Raw genomic sequence first — 17,215 nt, 5'->3', positions numbered from 1 at the left:
CGCATTGGCTTCCATTTTCCCAAGCAAGTATCTGCACGTCTAGCCTGCTCACACCACCATTCTCTTCTCCAATCTGGACTGCAATTGTGTTTCCCGGCATCTGCGTGTGTTGCAAGTTCAGGGCATTCCAATCCAATGACAAAGCTGGTGTCCACCATGGTGGTTGGGCCACTGCTGTCCATTGTGAAGGACAAGGTGTCCAGCTACATAGTTGATCAGTACAAGGTGATGTAGGTTATGGAGGAACAGCACAACACCCTCAAGCGCAAACTACCAACCAATAATAGCTGGCCAAGCAACAGCTTAGTTTATAATCTCTATATGTCATTCAGTTTAGAATCTTCAACATGATATGTGCGTTAGCGTGTTGCTTTCTTCTAGCTGGCCAAGCAACGTCTTAGTTTATAATCTGTATGTGTCATTGAGTTTAGAATCTTCAACATGATATGTATGTGTTGCTTTCTTCTAGCTGGCCAAGCTATGGATTATTTCTTAGTACGGACCATAAGTTGGTCATTAGATGGATTTTCATGAAGTTACGAAACTTAGGGTGATTCACATATGAAATTGAGGACTGGGTGATAGCCCAGTGGTAGGTGAAAGCGCAGTGGCATGCCACACCTGCCTTGGTTCAACTCCTAGTGGACATGGAATTTATCCACATCAGATAATTGTATTCCAGTCAGATCACAGTAATTGGTTTGATTCTATCTACCTATTTCGTCTTGCAGGATAGACACAAAAAGACGAAACCGACCATTTTTTTATTTTTATAAGGTGACTGCAGGCAAACAATAGATTCGACTTCCTTTGTTGTGCACATGTGGTTTTGTGGAATGTCACACCTAATTTCTGCAAGATATGGCATTGCTAGTCTTGAGTGTTACTTTCACTTACTCAATGGTATTCAACTATTCATGCATCACATTTGCTGATTTTGTGTGTATATGTGTATGCTTCCTTTTAAACTGACAAACAATTAATTTTTCCATCTCTGAATATTCTCCTTTTTGGTTATTTTCATGTTCTTGTTTTAGGTGGCACATACTGAATAATTCAGTATCAATGGACCAAATCCTGTAGTATGCATATAGTGAGGCACTTCTTTCTTCTATTGGACATTGGACCAAATCCTGTGAATCTGTACTTTTGTTTTGTTGTAAGCATACATCTCATCAAATATTTTGCAGTATCAAGTATCATCACATCTTAATTTGGGTCTAGCATTTTTAAGTATTAAATACTTACAGAACTAATAACGAAAGAGATGCTACTGCAAAATGTAGAGAACTAATCAAACAAATAGGCACTATTGGCTAGAAGTTCTGAACGCATTGCACTATCAACTATTGCATTTTTTAGAGTACAGGTAACCGATGTGTTGTTTCAAGTTCTTATTTCTCTCATTGGTGTACTCCCATGTGTGGAACTCAAATATCTCTCTTTCTACAGCTGTTATCCTTTTTGTTCTCCAAAAAGTGTTTTGATTTCATCTCTTTTGTGTTTTTACAGTTTGTCTCTTTGTGGCTGTGAGTATGACATAAGTTTTTTTTCTCTACAACATTGGTTTCGAATCTCCCATAAAAATAGTAGTTTCGTTTAAAAATAGTAACGAGTTTTGCTGCAATTCAGAACCGTTTCATTGGCTGCCATGAAGGGTCTTCCTCACTCATTGAACTGTTGATCAATATATGACAAACTAGCATCCTTCGGGGTATCATCTACTCCTAGTTAAGAAATAAAGATGCCAAGAAGGTTCAGTAAGTTGTCCCTATTACATTGCGTCAACCAAGGAACAATGCCATCCGGGTGCTGAGCTACTGCCGGCCGGAGGGAGTAGTTTACTTCTAATTAGGCCACCTAATCAGCTGTTGCAAGACTGGACGTGATTGGTTAAGTACCTAATTAACACATCCACTTGTCCATCAAAAGTTCAATACTCTCACTGGCTCCCGTTTCCTTCACAAGTATCTGCACGTCTAGCTTGCTCACACTACCATTCTCTTCTCCAGCCCTGTGTTCTGCGTTTGGCTAGTTCTGTTCATTGTGGAGTCGGTGTCAAGCTACATCACAAGCTGATGGAGGCTCCTGGCTGCATCCCTTCCTCCTGGTAATTTTTTTGTCTTTCTTGATCTGCTCTGTTGGATCTCTCACATCCTCTGAATCACATGTCTTCGTCGATCTTAATTAGAACATTTGGCCATTTTCTAATTATAGTTTGTAAACTGTAAATTATCCTTCTGGTCTCCTTGACAGATCTCTGAAGTTTGGTCACTTGGGAGAACGCTGGTGTTGAGGTTGAGGGCTCCGAGGTTGCGTTCACTGTCTTGGATTTCATCACCGTCTTGATCGCTCACGAGGCTGTTTTCACCGCCACAGTGGGCAACACCAGATAGCAGGTATGTTCTGTTTCTGCTCTTGTTATTTACCTCTTCAGGTTTAGCTCAAACCAGCCATTAACACCGAGCATTAGTTTACAGGAAATGGAGGCGACCGCGCTGAGTGTTGGCAAGTCCGTTTTGAGCGGGGCACTCAGCTATGCCAAATCTGCCGTGGCTGAGGAGGTAGCTCTGCAGCTTGGAGTCCAGCGCGATCATGTCTTCATCACCGACGAGCTCGAGATGATGCGGTCATTCCTGATGGCTGCGCACGATGATCGAGACGACAATATGGTGGTCAGGACTTGGGTGAGTCAAGTCCGCAACGTGTCCTACGCCGTCGAGGATTGTCTTCAGGATTTCACAGTTCGTTTAGAGAAGCAGTCCTGGTGGCGCATCCCTCGCACGGTGCTAGCCCAGCGCCATGTGGCGAAGCAGATGAAGGACCTCAGAGTCAAGGTGGAGGACGTCAGCCAGAGGAATCAACGGTACCACCTCCTCAAGGGCTCTAGCTCCAAGCCTACCTCTGCTGTTGGGCAGCCTACCACCTCCATTGCGATGATGCCTGCCGCTGATGATGCACGGCAGTTGTGGCAGAAAGCAAAAAAGGCTCTCGTCGAGTTGATCAGTTGCGAGGATGATGCACTTCGAGTGATAGCATTGTGGGGCACTAGTAGTAGTGATGTAGGGAAGATATCCATCACCAAAAGTGCCTATGAAGACCCCATGATACACAAAAAATTTGATTGCCGTGCTTGGATCACATTGATGTGTCCTTTCAATCAGACAGATTTCATTCGAAGCATTGTTAGGAAAATCTGTGTTAATTCTCTTGAACAGACAGGAGATGGGAAAACAACTATTGGGGCCCAAGTTTTGAAGATGATGGTGGTGATGGAGGAAGATGGTTTGGCTTATGAGTTCAAGAGATATTTGAATGACAAGAGTTACCTATTTATACTCAATGGCATGCACACCATTGAAGAGTGGGATTGCATCAAAACATGTTTCCCAAACAACAAAAAAGGAAGCCGAATCATAGTATCCACGGAACAAGTTGAAATTGCATGCTTATGCGTAGGAGCTGAGGATGAATCTCTAATGCAGAAGAACTTATTTGCTGATCAATCTCTTTATACTTTCTACAGCGAGGTAATTTTTAAATTCCTGAAAATTGTCTAATTAATGCTGCTCTTGTTGTTATTTTTGCTTAGCATATCAACTCACAGTTAACATAATTAACTAGACTTGGACTTGTATTGTCATGAAAGTTTTAGGTTAATAACCATTCTACATAGTTTAATTACAAAAAAAAATCCTCTTTTTTCATGAGAAAAAAGTTGTAGGATGTATATACATTTCACTTATGCTACTACAACTGAGGTATATAGTAACCTTAATGCAGCAAGGCCTACGTGCATAATTGACTCCATCATCACGTTGCATGTCCCCTGCTTAGGCTTAGATCCAACCTTGATGATGCAAATAATCCCAATGGAGTTACTTGGCTTCCCTTAATTGTCTAGGGGCTACCGGTCAGCAACCACATACTTCTTCCATGAATTATATTCTCTCCATCTTCTTCAACACCAATGAAAGCAAGCAAACTATGGGGCTAAACCCAAATTAGAACTGCCATAAGAGGGGACCACTCATACTATTGTTGGTGGCTAGAGCCATGGAGAATTGTGATGAAGCACGAGTTATGTATGAATGGGTTCTAGGGACAACATTAATTGTTCGGTGGGCCTAATGATTTGAACCTTCCCAAATTCAAAATAATATATAAATTAGTAGAGAATTTTGATGGTAATATATGGTTATCCGTTGGTTGGGTTAAAAAAATTATTGCCATCTTTAATTTATGCCAAAAAAAATTTAGCTCTGACATATATCGTGATTGACCATTTATGAGGTTTTTTTTATTTAACCAAGTGTTCATTATATACTATCATCATAATGCTCCTATAATTTCTTTCATGATTTTTCTGGAAAGGTTCCGACCACTGAAACTCTTAACAGTGCTTCGGGTAACCTATGATAGAAAATCCTAGTACATATTTTACATGCAAACTTTTCATATTTTCGTATAATAATATTTTTTATTCGATACATTGCATGTTAAAGTGTTGTGCCCAAATAATATACAACAACTTCATTTTGTATATACTCCAACTATACTTTCTGTTATTTGTTGTCCTATGGAACAAACTGCATGGTTTGTTAGAGATTGTCAAATCATTTAAAGAACAGAAGTATTATATTTAAAATTACCAAAAACTTAAACATGAAAAAGTATTATTTCGTGGAAATGAAGAAAAACAACCTAAGCATTAATTGTGTGCTTGTCCTCAGGTTTCTCCGAAGGGAAGGAATTCAGTGGAAAATGGGTCCATCTCTGGTACTAACAGCTCTGCAGACAAGAACATCCTCACTCGCACGGAGACAATGGCTACTCTAGAGGAATCTCGTCTCATAGGAAGAGGGAATGAAAAAGAGGAAATCATCAAACTAATCCCAAATAAAGATCTCCAGCAATTTCATGTGATCTCCTTATGGGTGGTATTGGAAAAACAACACTGGTGAGAGATATCTATCAAAGCCAAGAGATTAGTAGCATGTTTGATAAGCGTGCTTGTGAGACAGTGATGCGCCCTTTCAATCCAGCAACACTCCTTGGGAGCTTAGCTGTGCAACTCGGAGGTAAAAATGAGACAGATATAAGGAGATGTTTAGAAGGAAGGAGATATTTGCTTGTTCTTGATGATTTGTGGTCCATAGAAGAGTGGGATGCTATAAAACAACATTTGCCAGAAACGGCAGCAAGCTGCATAATAATCACAACAAGGGAAGAGAATATTGCCAAGCACTGCTCAATTGATATTATAAATATATACAAGCTGAACCATCTGGGCCCTGATGACGCATGTACCCTCTTCACCAAAAAGGTAAAAATGAAGTAGTGTCATGCTCAATTAGTTGTTCTGTTAATCTTGTCCCCCTTATCTCTATTACTGCTTTACACTTCACAAATAATATCTTTATGAGCACGTGTAACAGAATTATAAAATCAACTTGTCTACTAGAAAATTCGAATTGCCATTTGTTAGAAATCTTACGCAATAGCTAGAATGATACATATAAATACAAAGGACTAGAAAATACATAAACTACGATTACAATAAGGCGGAGACATGATAATCTGTGTAGTTTACTCCTGCCAAATAATTGTGGAATTTGTAGCTGTCAAAAGTGAAGTAGGATATCCCTGATTTGCGATCGATCAACAAAGAAGTCAGTAGAGGCACAAATAAAGGTTCAACTTATTTTTACAAGATACAAAGGCTTGTGTATAGGAAAAAAATCCTCGTTATTTAAGTTTTTGCATGACCACCTTTCTCTTGTGGGTTTATCATTTCAACATTTTCATCCACCCAGATCTACTAATCATGGAAGAATATTCAATTTGCGCATGAGAATCTTTAGGAACTCTCTCATCGTCTTTTTCTTTCTCTCAGTCTTCTTTAAATCAAGTCACTCAGTTCTTCCAGTGTTGCATATGATAAGGCAATGTGGACTTAGATGGTTCATGGTTTGTCTTTTTCTCGCGTTAATATGGGAGTTTTTAGAAAATCTGCAAATAGTACAAGTTATAGTGGAAGTATACCGTATTTGTGTATTTAAATACAAGGAAACCATGCATCTTTAAAGTACAAATTGATACGTTCGAGCATCCTGATATTTTTATTTCTTGAAATCGAGTTTATTTCCATATCTCCTGCCATGCTAACAACATACTTAAAAGGGTGGTATTTAAAGTACATTAATTGAAATGATCTTTAACTGAACATATTACTCAACAGAAAAAAGGAGATCCTGCAATATGATTATGTGTAATGTAACAACATTCTGCTTGTAGCATGGCAACATTGTTATTAACTTCCATCGGACAAAATATATTTCTAGTTTGCTACAGGAGTGTTCATTGGATAGAATATCATACAGGTATATAACAAGATCTATTTTATCGGGCCTAAGAGTTGTAGTACCGGGCAATACATCTGATTAGATGGGAAAATTTATTTCTTGGAAACTCATGAATGGCTTACAAATCAAATATATCAACTAAAATATTGGCATGCTTTGGCATGTGGGATACTTTTTCTCGCATTTTGGAGAAATTAAAATGTTTCATATGAATCTCCTTTGAAATTTATGCGCTACAAAAACATATCTCTAGAAAAGCTAAGGTAGGTTTGGTGTCCTGCAAATGTGGTTGATGAATATATAGAGAATACACCTGGCCATATGAGTTGCTACCTTTATTTTTTCTCAAATAAGTTAGATTATTACATTTATTTATATATACAGAAGTTTGGTTTCCAAGGAGTTTCCGGTGGTTATATATATTTTAGATAGTATATGGTAATAGGAATTTTTTTCCTCGTTATTGTAGTTATTGCATTGCCACCTTTTTCTTGTGGTTTATCGTTTCGACATTTTCATCCACCCAGATGTACTGCAATTAAACACATACTTCAATAATCATGGAAGAATATTCAATTTGCTTGTAAGAATATTTAGCCACTCTATCATTGTCTTTGTCTTTGGCTCAGTCCTCTTCAAATCAAGTCGCTCAGTTCTTCTAGATTTGCATGTGATAAGTCAATGTGGACTTAGATGGTTCGTGGTTTGCCTTTTTCTTGCGTTAATATGGGGTTTATAGAAAATCTGCAAATAGTACAAGTGATAATAAAACTATAACGTATTTAGGTATTTCAATAAAAGGAAACCATACATCTTTAAAGTACAAATTGATACGTTGGAGATCCTGATATTTTTATTTCTTGAAATCGAGTTTATTTCAATATCTCCTGCCATGCTAGCAACATATTTAAAAGGGAGGTGTTTAAAGTACATGAACTGACATGATCCTTAACTGAACAACATATTTAGTCAACAGAAAAAGGGAGGCCCCGCAATATGATTATGTGTAATGTAACAACATTCTGCTTGTAGCATGGCAACATTGCTTTTAACTTTTATCAGACAACATATATTTCTAGTTTACTACAAGAGTGTTGATCGGACAGAATATCATACAAGTACATAACGAGATAATCTATTTTATCGGACCTAAGAATTCTAGTACCAGGCAATACATGTGATCAGATGGGAAAAATATTTTCTTAGAAACTCATGAATGGCTTACAACTCAAATATATCATCTAAAAGATTGGCATGGTTCGGCATGTGGGATAATTTTTCTTCATTTTGGAGAAATTAAACTGTTTCATATGAAGCTCCTTCAAAATTTATGCGCTATAAACATATCTCTAGGAAAGCTAAGGCAGGTTTTGTGTCCTACAAATGTGGTTGATGAATATAGAGAGAACACACCAGGCCATATGAGTTGCTACCTTTATTTTTTCTCAAATAAGTTAGATTATTACATTTGTTTTTATATACAGAAGTTTGGTTTCCAAGGAGTTTCTGGTGGTTATATTTTTTTTTAATAGTAGGCATGTTGTCTGTCTTTATATCTGACGAAAACCCCAACGACATAGTAGGATTACAGAAAGGAAACCCCTAAATTGGTCCAGGGACGCAGCCCCATACTGAACAGCAGGAAGGACACACAACAATCTACAAGTGCCACCACAACGGATAACTTTTGAGCAAGCCACCACAAGCAACAAACTACAACATAGCACTAGAACCTAGAAAACATAAAAAGGGTTGTGCTGCAAGGTCTCCCTGAGGTTTTCTTGCTGCAAGTTGGAGCTTCCAGAGCCTAGCTACACCCATGAAGCACTGATAAAGGTGCAAGGAGGATTGCTAGTGCCAAGGGCCATGTGAGCGAAGCATCGTGAAGCCTGTCGAAAAAGCAGTGCAGAGCCACCCGAGCTAGTTGTATGCCGAGTCAATGGCCACCTATCACCGTAGAAAAGCCCTTGCCTCCCAGCGCTCGGGCCACCAAGCAGTCGCACAGCACATCACACCATAGCCAGACGACAACCGCCTTGCAGCCTATAGAATCACAGCACACTACAGCCACCTCACCACAACCACCGACGAGGAGAGGCTCTGAAGCAGCAAGCTGGCGTCTTCAAGAAGAAGGAAGTGTCCCACCACTTCTCAACCTAGAAGATCCGGCTTGGGTTTTCACCCTCTGCCTAGCAGCATGGCCAACAAAGGATGATGCCAAGATGCCAGCAATAAAAGATAATCTGGAAAGCTTGGAGCATCCAATGGACATGCGCAGTGAGCAGGCAGGCAGGCGGCAGTTTCCCTGCTGAACTTCCATGCTCCCAGAGACGATGCCGACACGCTAGTGAGCCCCTGCTGCAAATGAAGGCCACCGTCAACTACTCTTTTCACTCCCATCGCCCCCTCTGCTGCCAGCCCGGCCCGACCACAGAGAACGCACCGCCGCATTGCCGTCTTGAGCCAACGCCTTACAGCTGCCGCTCTGCACTCAAGGCCAGAGCGACCGATGCAGCACACCCTGCCGAATCCACCACTAGCTCACCACCAAGGGCCGTTGCCTCGGTGCTCAAGCCCATCACACCCCTCCCCGGTTTACCAGATCCAGGGGCAGGAGTGTTAGCATCTTAATCTTGTACTCCCTCCGTCCCATAATGTAAGACGTTTTTTGACACTAGTGTAGTGTAAAAAAACGTCTTACATTATGGGACGGAGGGAGTACTTAATTTTATTTCCATTTCTTTATAAGGTGGAGCATCGGTCAACTGTGTAGAAATAGCATGGGTGAGACGTGTGAAAAAGAGGCGCTGGTACAGGACACCCTGATGAGGCGCCAGATGTGGCAGACTCCATGTGTATACCTCCACAGCTTGCTGCTGGAGGAGTTGCTACTATGAGAAAAATAGCAAAGGAAGGCAACCCAATTGAAAGGGGTTTGGAAATAGCCGTCCAGTGCTTGCGTGCTCTGTTCTTAGCCATCCAGTGCCTGCAACCTGCTTGTTGTATTGTTTCTTCCGCTGTTTCCACCAAAATCAAGTCTGCTGCTCTGTCCACCGGCAAAGGGAAGACGAGTGATACTCGGTGTCCATCAACGAGAACACAATGCGACAACAGGCGGGGGAGAGGTGTAGAATGGAACCCTAAACCTAGTGGAGCGAGTCCCACATGACTCGCTCACATTAAGCTGGGAGCAACGCACGGACCGAATTGATTTTCTAAGAAATCCAGTAGTTCACACTTTATTGGGTATTTTTGTTGTTATGGTGCTCTCCTTGAATACCTCCATGATTATTCTGTGCACATGCAACTGTATATGTGGTTCACCAATGCTTGTTTTACCTTTCTCACTTGTTTTCTCTGCTTCCTCATGTGCATGTAACCAGGGGAAGAAGGTCAACACTCTCATGCATAAAAACCCTCCGCTGAATGAGTCATTAAAGATTGAGGAACCGTATTGCTTTCTAATAGGAGCACCGTAAAAGAGCTGCTCATGTAGTAACCACATTCAGGCTTTATGATTATGACAAATATGCACCATTAACTAAGAGACCCAATCATATAAACTTATTGCCTACTTCTGTAGCTATGTGAGCTAATTGATGTCCAATGAAATTAGTAGCAAATAGGAAAGGGCGTGATGGGAAATGGAATTGTTTTGCCTGGCATTTTTGCTTGCAATGCAGGTAGGAATGAGCGAGACGTTGGGTTATCACACTGAGTATGTTGCTAGGTGCAAGGAAAATCTTTCTTGTAACAGAAATGAAGATATACTAAATAAAAAAATGGATGATGGAGAAACTTATTATCCAACAAAAAGTGGCATTGTCTCACTTTTACATCTTTGTAGTACATATTCCCATATGAAAAATGTGTTAGACAATGGTGCATATATGCTTTCTTTCTAGTTGTACTAAATGACTTCATTGATGTGGATTTCAGGTATTTAAGGAGACCATAAGTTTGGATGAGCAATATCCAGAGTTGGTTGAACCAACAAAACTAATATTGAAGAAGTGCAGAGGGCTTCCCCTTGCACTAGTCACCATAGGTGGTTTCTTGGCAAACCAACCAAAAACTGCTTTTGAATGGAGAAAAATGAATGAGCATATCAGTGCTGAGTTGGAGATGAATCCGGAACTTGGGACCATAAAAGCAATCCTTATGAAAAGCTATGATGGCTTACCCTATTACCTCAAGGCTTGTTTCTTGTATCTGGCCATCTTTCCTGAAGACCAACAGATTGCACGGAGACGCTTAGTGCGTCGGTGGATTGCAGAGGGTTACTCAATTGAGGTGCGTGGCAAGTCCGTAGAGGAAGTATTGGAGAGTTACTTCATGGAACTCATAAGTAGGAGCATGATCCTGCCATCTAAACTATCAATTCATAGTAGGAAAGGCATTGACTCGTGCCATGTCCATGATCTGATTCGTGAAATTGCCATCTCAAAGTCTATGGAAGAAAATCTTGTTTTCACATTGGAGGAAGGGTGCAGCTTGAACAACCAAGGCATGGTGCGTCATCTTGCTATAAGCATCAATTGGAAGGGGGATCAGTATGAGTTTGAGAATATAGTAGACTTGTCATGTGTACGATCATTGACAGTGTTTGGAAATTGGAGGCCGTTTTACATTTCTGATAAGATGAGGTTGCTACGAGTGCTGGATTTGGAAGACACAAGTGGTCTATTTGATCATCACCTTGAGCACATTGGAAAGCTTGTACATCTTAGATATCTTTCTCTAAGGGGACATGCTGATATATTTCACCTGCCAAATTCGTTGGGGAACATGAGACAACTCCAGACATTAGATATTTCCGGTACAAGCATAATAAAGCTACCAAGGACCATCATCAAGCTTGTGAAGATGCAACGCATTCTCGCTAGAGACATCGGATCTGGAAACAGCTCTCTATTTGAAGATGCGGATGATCAGTCGCTCATGAGTTTGCCTTTATATTCAGCATGTTGTTGTGTGTCATGTTGTGCACCTAGTTATCTAAAAGATCAACTTTACCTTGACGATGATGCAGAACTTAACAGGCCTGATATATGCACAGCGTTTTGTTGCAGCATATTACCTTATTATGCAGCAGGACGAAATCCAGGTGGTGTTGCAGTGCCAAGAAGGATTTGGAAACTGAAGGCCCTGCACACACTGCGTACCGTGGACGTCTCGGTGGGGAAGGCTGTTCTACAAGATATAAAAAAGCTCACCCGGTTGCGCAAGTTAGGATTGATGGGCATCAACAAGAGAAACAGTCAAGAGTTGTGTTCAGCAATTGGTCGTCTCAGTAGCCTGGAGTCACTGTCACTGCAATCAGACGGAGAGACAGGTTTATCAGGCCACTTGGATGGCCTGTCCTCACCTCCAGAAAACCTGCAGAGCCTGAAGTTGATAGGCAACCTGGTTAAACTGCCAGAGTGGATCAAGTGCCTCAAAAATCTCATGAAGCTGAAGCTAGAGGGGTCGAGGATATCGAGGCATGATGCAGCCGTACAAGTCTTTGGGAACCTACCAAACCTGGCCACCCTGCGTCTATTGCATGACTCGTTTGTCGGTGAAGAGGTTTGTTTCAGTTTCAGTTTGTGTCCGGAGGCATTCCTGAGCCTGAAGGTGCTGGAGCTCAATTGCATAAGAAACCTCAAGTCGGTGGGATTTGAAGGAGCAGCCCCTAAGCTTGAGTTGCTGCAGTATTCACGTGGGATGGGAAGTCCCAGTGTTGGGATGTTCTGTGGGTTACCACATCTCCTAAGCCTCAAGGAATTTATGCTGCATAGGTCGGACTGGAGTGATACTGAATTCGTGGAGTACCTGCGAGGCCAACTAGCAGAGAACCAAAACGGGCCAGTTTTGAAGAGGTGGGAGGACTAGCTGTATTCTTTTGTTTTTTGCGGGGAAGGAAGGAGTAGCAGTATTCGACTCCCCTTTTTCTTGTATCTTGATATTGATGTATTACCTCCCTCCATTGTATTATTTCCTTTGATTGAATTGATGAATAATCAAGACCGTCTACTGATTTCATGTGTAAGCTGTTATGTACGTAGCTAGGCATTGTTCAGTAGCAAATGGAATTCGCTGTTTTGTTCATCCGTCGTGACTCTTTGATCCCTGCGTTTGTTTGTGTGAGTAGAGTTTAGCCAATGCTAGTTTTTGCAACACCGTCACCGTCACTATCCTGAGCCAAGGCCAACCAGCAGCTTGGAGATTGGATTACATGGACGAGCCATTCATCACTATATACTGAGCTTTCTTTTTAGAAGTTGATTGATTGTGCATGGCTATAGCGTAGAAATAGCACACAAACCCTCCCATCCCATGCCCAGTTTTGAGAACCTGCACGCTTTCACCTATTGCTCTCCTCCATGTCTCCTTTTCTTTGAAACAAAACTCACCCTCCAGGGTGTCTTTCTTGTCTCAACTGCCCCTGCGATGAACAGAAAATTTAAAACAAGATTTAGATTTTTTTTTTTTTTTGCACCAAAGATGCTCAAACTGTCTAGGAGCATGCAAAATTTCGTTGCGACATGACATCAGAGGAGGTATGGATAAAAGAGCAAACAAACTGTTCTGAGCACAGTTTAGTCGGGAGTAAATTTTTCATGTTACATTTTAGGAAACAGAGCAAGTGGTATCAAACTGCAGTCCACTCTGCTTTCAGGTTGAGGAGTTGTATGTCATTCATAGGCTGTGAGAGTGAGACGCTGACTGATGGAGGTGAGGAAGAGATGCTCCTGTGGGTTTCACTGACCAATCTTGAACTGCAGAGCCATCAAGACCCACTTTTCTTGTACGTACGTATCTTAATACTCATATATTACCGCCTACAAAAGACTCATTTTGTGTCATCAACTGCATGTGTAAGCATGCTGTTCCCTTTGTGTAGTAGCCGCGTGGTAGCAATTCTAACTTGGTCGTTTGATTTCTATGTGTGTCTGTTTGTGCGCAGTTGAGCCAATAGTAAATTTTTCATGTGATGTTTTAGGAAACAGAGCAACCAGTGAGAAAATTGTACTGTAGATGAGCATGCGTCCGTATGTCCACTATGCTTTCAGGTTGGGGGCACGTCCAGCATTTACAACATTGATCGAGATAAGGGTTCCCCATCATAGGCAGGCCACGAGAAGATAGCAGCAGATAGCATCACCAGGACACGACACGACACCGGGAGTTGGTGGCGATGGCTGATCATAGTCTGTTTGACACAAGCGGTGGGACATCAAATCAAATCAACGGCAACGGCAACAACTGGATCATAGTCATCTTCTGTCTATATTACGTACTGCTGTCACATTTCGACCGAATATATGTCCAACCATCCTTTCAGATAGACTACTGCGCTTGAGCTTGAGCCTGAGCTTGATGGATTGCTCTGATGCTCTATCACTAGATGAGGGCCGTTTGGATTTTGCCCTCGGCAGCCCTGCCAATTCACCCGTAACCCAAAAATTTGGCGATTGATTCAGCAACCAACGACTTGGGAGCTGCTGTTAGGCACTTCAGGCGCCCGTTAGGAGAAACGGCGCCCGCGTACTACCCCTCATGGGCCCGCCCAACATGAGCGATTGGTTTCATTCAGAATCACTCTGTTCGCTGGTTCACTTGGTTCATGGGTTGACTCATCATGGTTGACCGACCCACCGTTGATATAAGAAAAAAAAAATTGGGAATTGGGAATTCAAAAAAGTTCATCGATTTTCAAAAAGAGTACAGTTTTTTTAAAACTCATCAATTTAGGAAAAAACTTCAATGATTTTAAAAAAGTTGAGAACATTTTGAAAAAAAGTCCACGGATTTTTTATCAATTTACAAAAAAAAATCCCAAAACTGAAAATGTTCATCAATTTTGGAAAAAACACTAAATTTTTTTAAAAAAAACTTCGTGCAATTTGGTAAAAAGTTCACAAAATTTAATAAAAATTCATGAATTTGGGGGAAAAAGTTCATCGGTTTTGAAGAAAAAATTTGATAATTTGCAAAAAAAAGTTCATCGATTTTGAAAAAATAATCACTAATTTGGAGACAAATCCGCGCTTGTGAAAATAAAAAATAAAAAAATCCGCGCTTGTGAAAATAAAAAGTAAAAAAGAAAAAGAAAAAATTAATATAGAAACGTCCAAAAACTGGTGAACTGGAAAAACCCGCGAACCAAACAAAGAAATAAAAGGGAAAAAAGCATCAGGGGGCAAGCTGAGAAGATAACCTAGTGGTTACTGGGGTTCCCTTCCGCTGACTCGGAGTGGAGCAAGGGATGCGCGCCGGTTTACAGTTTGCACTGTACTCGGCGCCTGAAGCGTCAAATAGGATATGCCCAACAACTTGCCCCCTCGTTCTTACCCACACAAAAAAACCTAGACAACGACACTACCCCGTCGTTCTCACCCGCAAACAAAAAACAAAAAAAAAAAACTAGACAACGACACTACTAGTGAGAAAGAGAGAATTGGAGAAAAGAATCATGCGCATGTGTGCCCTATGGTTTCAGGTTGGCATGGTCAGCATTTCCTTTAACCCAGAACTGAAGTACATATTCCTTGTTGTGAATTCTTCGTTCCTTCTATGCATTTTTCTTTTTGAAATGATGTATGGATAAGGTACGAGTTATAAATTGTGGCTCTGAAGAAAGGAAACACTGCTCTGAACGACGCCGGAAGTCCGTGAGATCCGCGCCTAAAACTGGTGACTCCTGGCGTCTCCCTGCTTTCTGTTTTGCTACCTGTAGTAATGTGCTTCCTGTTATCATCTTGCCGGCTGTGGCTGAGATTATTGTTGTCATCGGAGGTGCAATGGATAGTAGCCGTGGAACTTGTTTCATCTCAGTGAAAATATAACAGGACGGACGCGGTGCTTTCATTCAGCAGCAAGTTATGCCATGGCTATGATTTGGAACTCTTTTTGTGTGCCTCAGTTGATAGATGTCTCTCATTGTGTGACGTCTCTCTCTATATCTCCTTGTGTATAGTTTTAGTCAGAGCAAAGCATGGAGTATGTACAGGACCTTCTGGAACGCCCAACTCATGTTTGAGTGCTGTATATGGGTAAATACCCTTTGGTTCCTGGGTGTATATACACCTTATCTACTATCACTATAAAAGCACGAGATGGCGGAGAACCAAATCATCCTATCCATCAAAACCTGCAATCTGATGGTCTACATCCCTCCAGCACTAAACGCGTTTTATGCGTTAATTACCCACCATGCCATTATCGAAAACCATCGTTAAGAAAATGTCCCCCTCGGTAAACAAACCCGATACCCCGCTACCGCTAGCCCCACTCTCGCACGCCCGCCAACCGCTCGCCCCACTGCCGCCCATTCACGCCTCGCCGCTCGCCTCGCCTCCCCAGCCTCCCTCCCCAAATGTATCTCCCGCAACCTCCAGTCGCCGCACACACCGACGCCCACCTCTCCAACCTCCCTCCTGGCACGTTGCGCTCCATCCCCGTCTGCCCATCATCGAACCAGTCTCCACCCCCACGCTACCGGCACCGCACGGCGCACGTCCAGTACGCCGCCCCTCCCGGACTGCACGGCACAGCGCACGGCGGTGCGAATCTGGATCTACAGAAGCGGTTGCCACCCATCCCGTTCCAGTTCCTTGCGCCAACCGAGAGGGAGGGAGGGAAGGGATGAGCACGGAGACGATGCAGACTGTGGAAGAGGTATGTAGAGAGCACCCATCTTCCTTTTACACATCCAATGCGATGATTTCATTTGAATATTCATACGCAATCCAACTTTAACGGAAACGGTGATTTATGTGGGAAGCGGATTAATTATGTGCGCAAGGATGCACTTCAATCACCATCAGAGGCCATGTTACTTTCTTTTCTACGGTTTCGTCTGAATATCCCACCTTCTTTGTTGACTCACTGTGCAGTGGCCGCCAAGTACCATGAGATGGCCATGGTGACCTGCAAGATGATACTGAAGATTTAAGTGAAGTGGCTCAACTGAATCAAGGGGACATAGTGGTATTTTCTTCACTTCTTGAGACTCCTGCTATATTTATCTTGTTACCCAGGAGACCAGGACTCCCTTGCATACAAAATCTGAATTAAGAATCATGTCACTGTGATCTTGTGCAATTTTATGATGTCGAACAGAGGTGTAGCACAGCTGCACCCAAGAGACCATGACCCCTTTGCGTACAAAATCTGAACTAAGAATCATGTAACTATGATCTTGTGCAGGTTTATGATGTCGAACAGAGGTGTAGCACCGCTGCAGGTGCTTCGTTCTAGGTGTTGCGCAAACACCATGAGTCCACGAGGCTGTACAAATGAGTGAGTCGAGTAATAAATTCCGTTCGCAATTAAGTAATAAACGAGTGAGTCAATTAATAAATTACGACTCCACTGTGCAGTTTTTGACTCGGCGATGCAGCCGTTGCGAGTCCCTTCGCTGAGATTCAGATTTTTCTTTTTCTTTCCTGTTTCAGTGTGTTTGGATTGGATGGTAAGATGCTCTTCTCTTATCAAATTTACAACATAGGGCCTTTTAGAACATAGTGTTGGTCAATCGGCCTAGAATTTTTTGTATGACTCACTGGCTATCCTTGATGCTAATTTACATAGCTTGCTCATTTGTTGTGTTCCAGTGGAAGAATATACCAGATTGGAAGATACTAGGCTTTTATGAAATTTTGGTTCCACTGGGTGAAAATCTTGTTATAAAGTGGCGGTCTTGCTACTGAAATATGGCCTGAGGATCGAGGATGTACTTGTTATTGCGGATGAATTCCTGCTGTAGATTTGCATGTCGATGGTTGCAAGGTGATAATAATTTCTGTAGGTGTATACATATTTTAGTCACCAAGTTATGGTTGCACGATGTATCATGTGAAATG

The 17,215-nt window shown here is 41.8% G+C and overlaps 1 pseudogene; it reads left to right on the top strand.

Moving 5' to 3' along the window:
• Positions 1 to 1,947: 1,947 nt before the first annotated feature.
• LOC119278904 lies at positions 1,948 to 12,389 on the top strand (annotated as a pseudogene).
• Positions 12,390 to 17,215: the final 4,826 nt, after the last annotated feature.

The sequence above is a fragment of the Triticum dicoccoides genome, chromosome 3B, assembly GCF_002162155.2.
Source record: "Triticum dicoccoides isolate Atlit2015 ecotype Zavitan chromosome 3B, WEW_v2.0, whole genome shotgun sequence".
In the NCBI taxonomy this organism is placed as follows: Eukaryota; Viridiplantae; Streptophyta; class Magnoliopsida; order Poales; family Poaceae; genus Triticum; species Triticum dicoccoides.
This window is presented reverse-complemented; position numbering and strand designations above follow the sequence as displayed.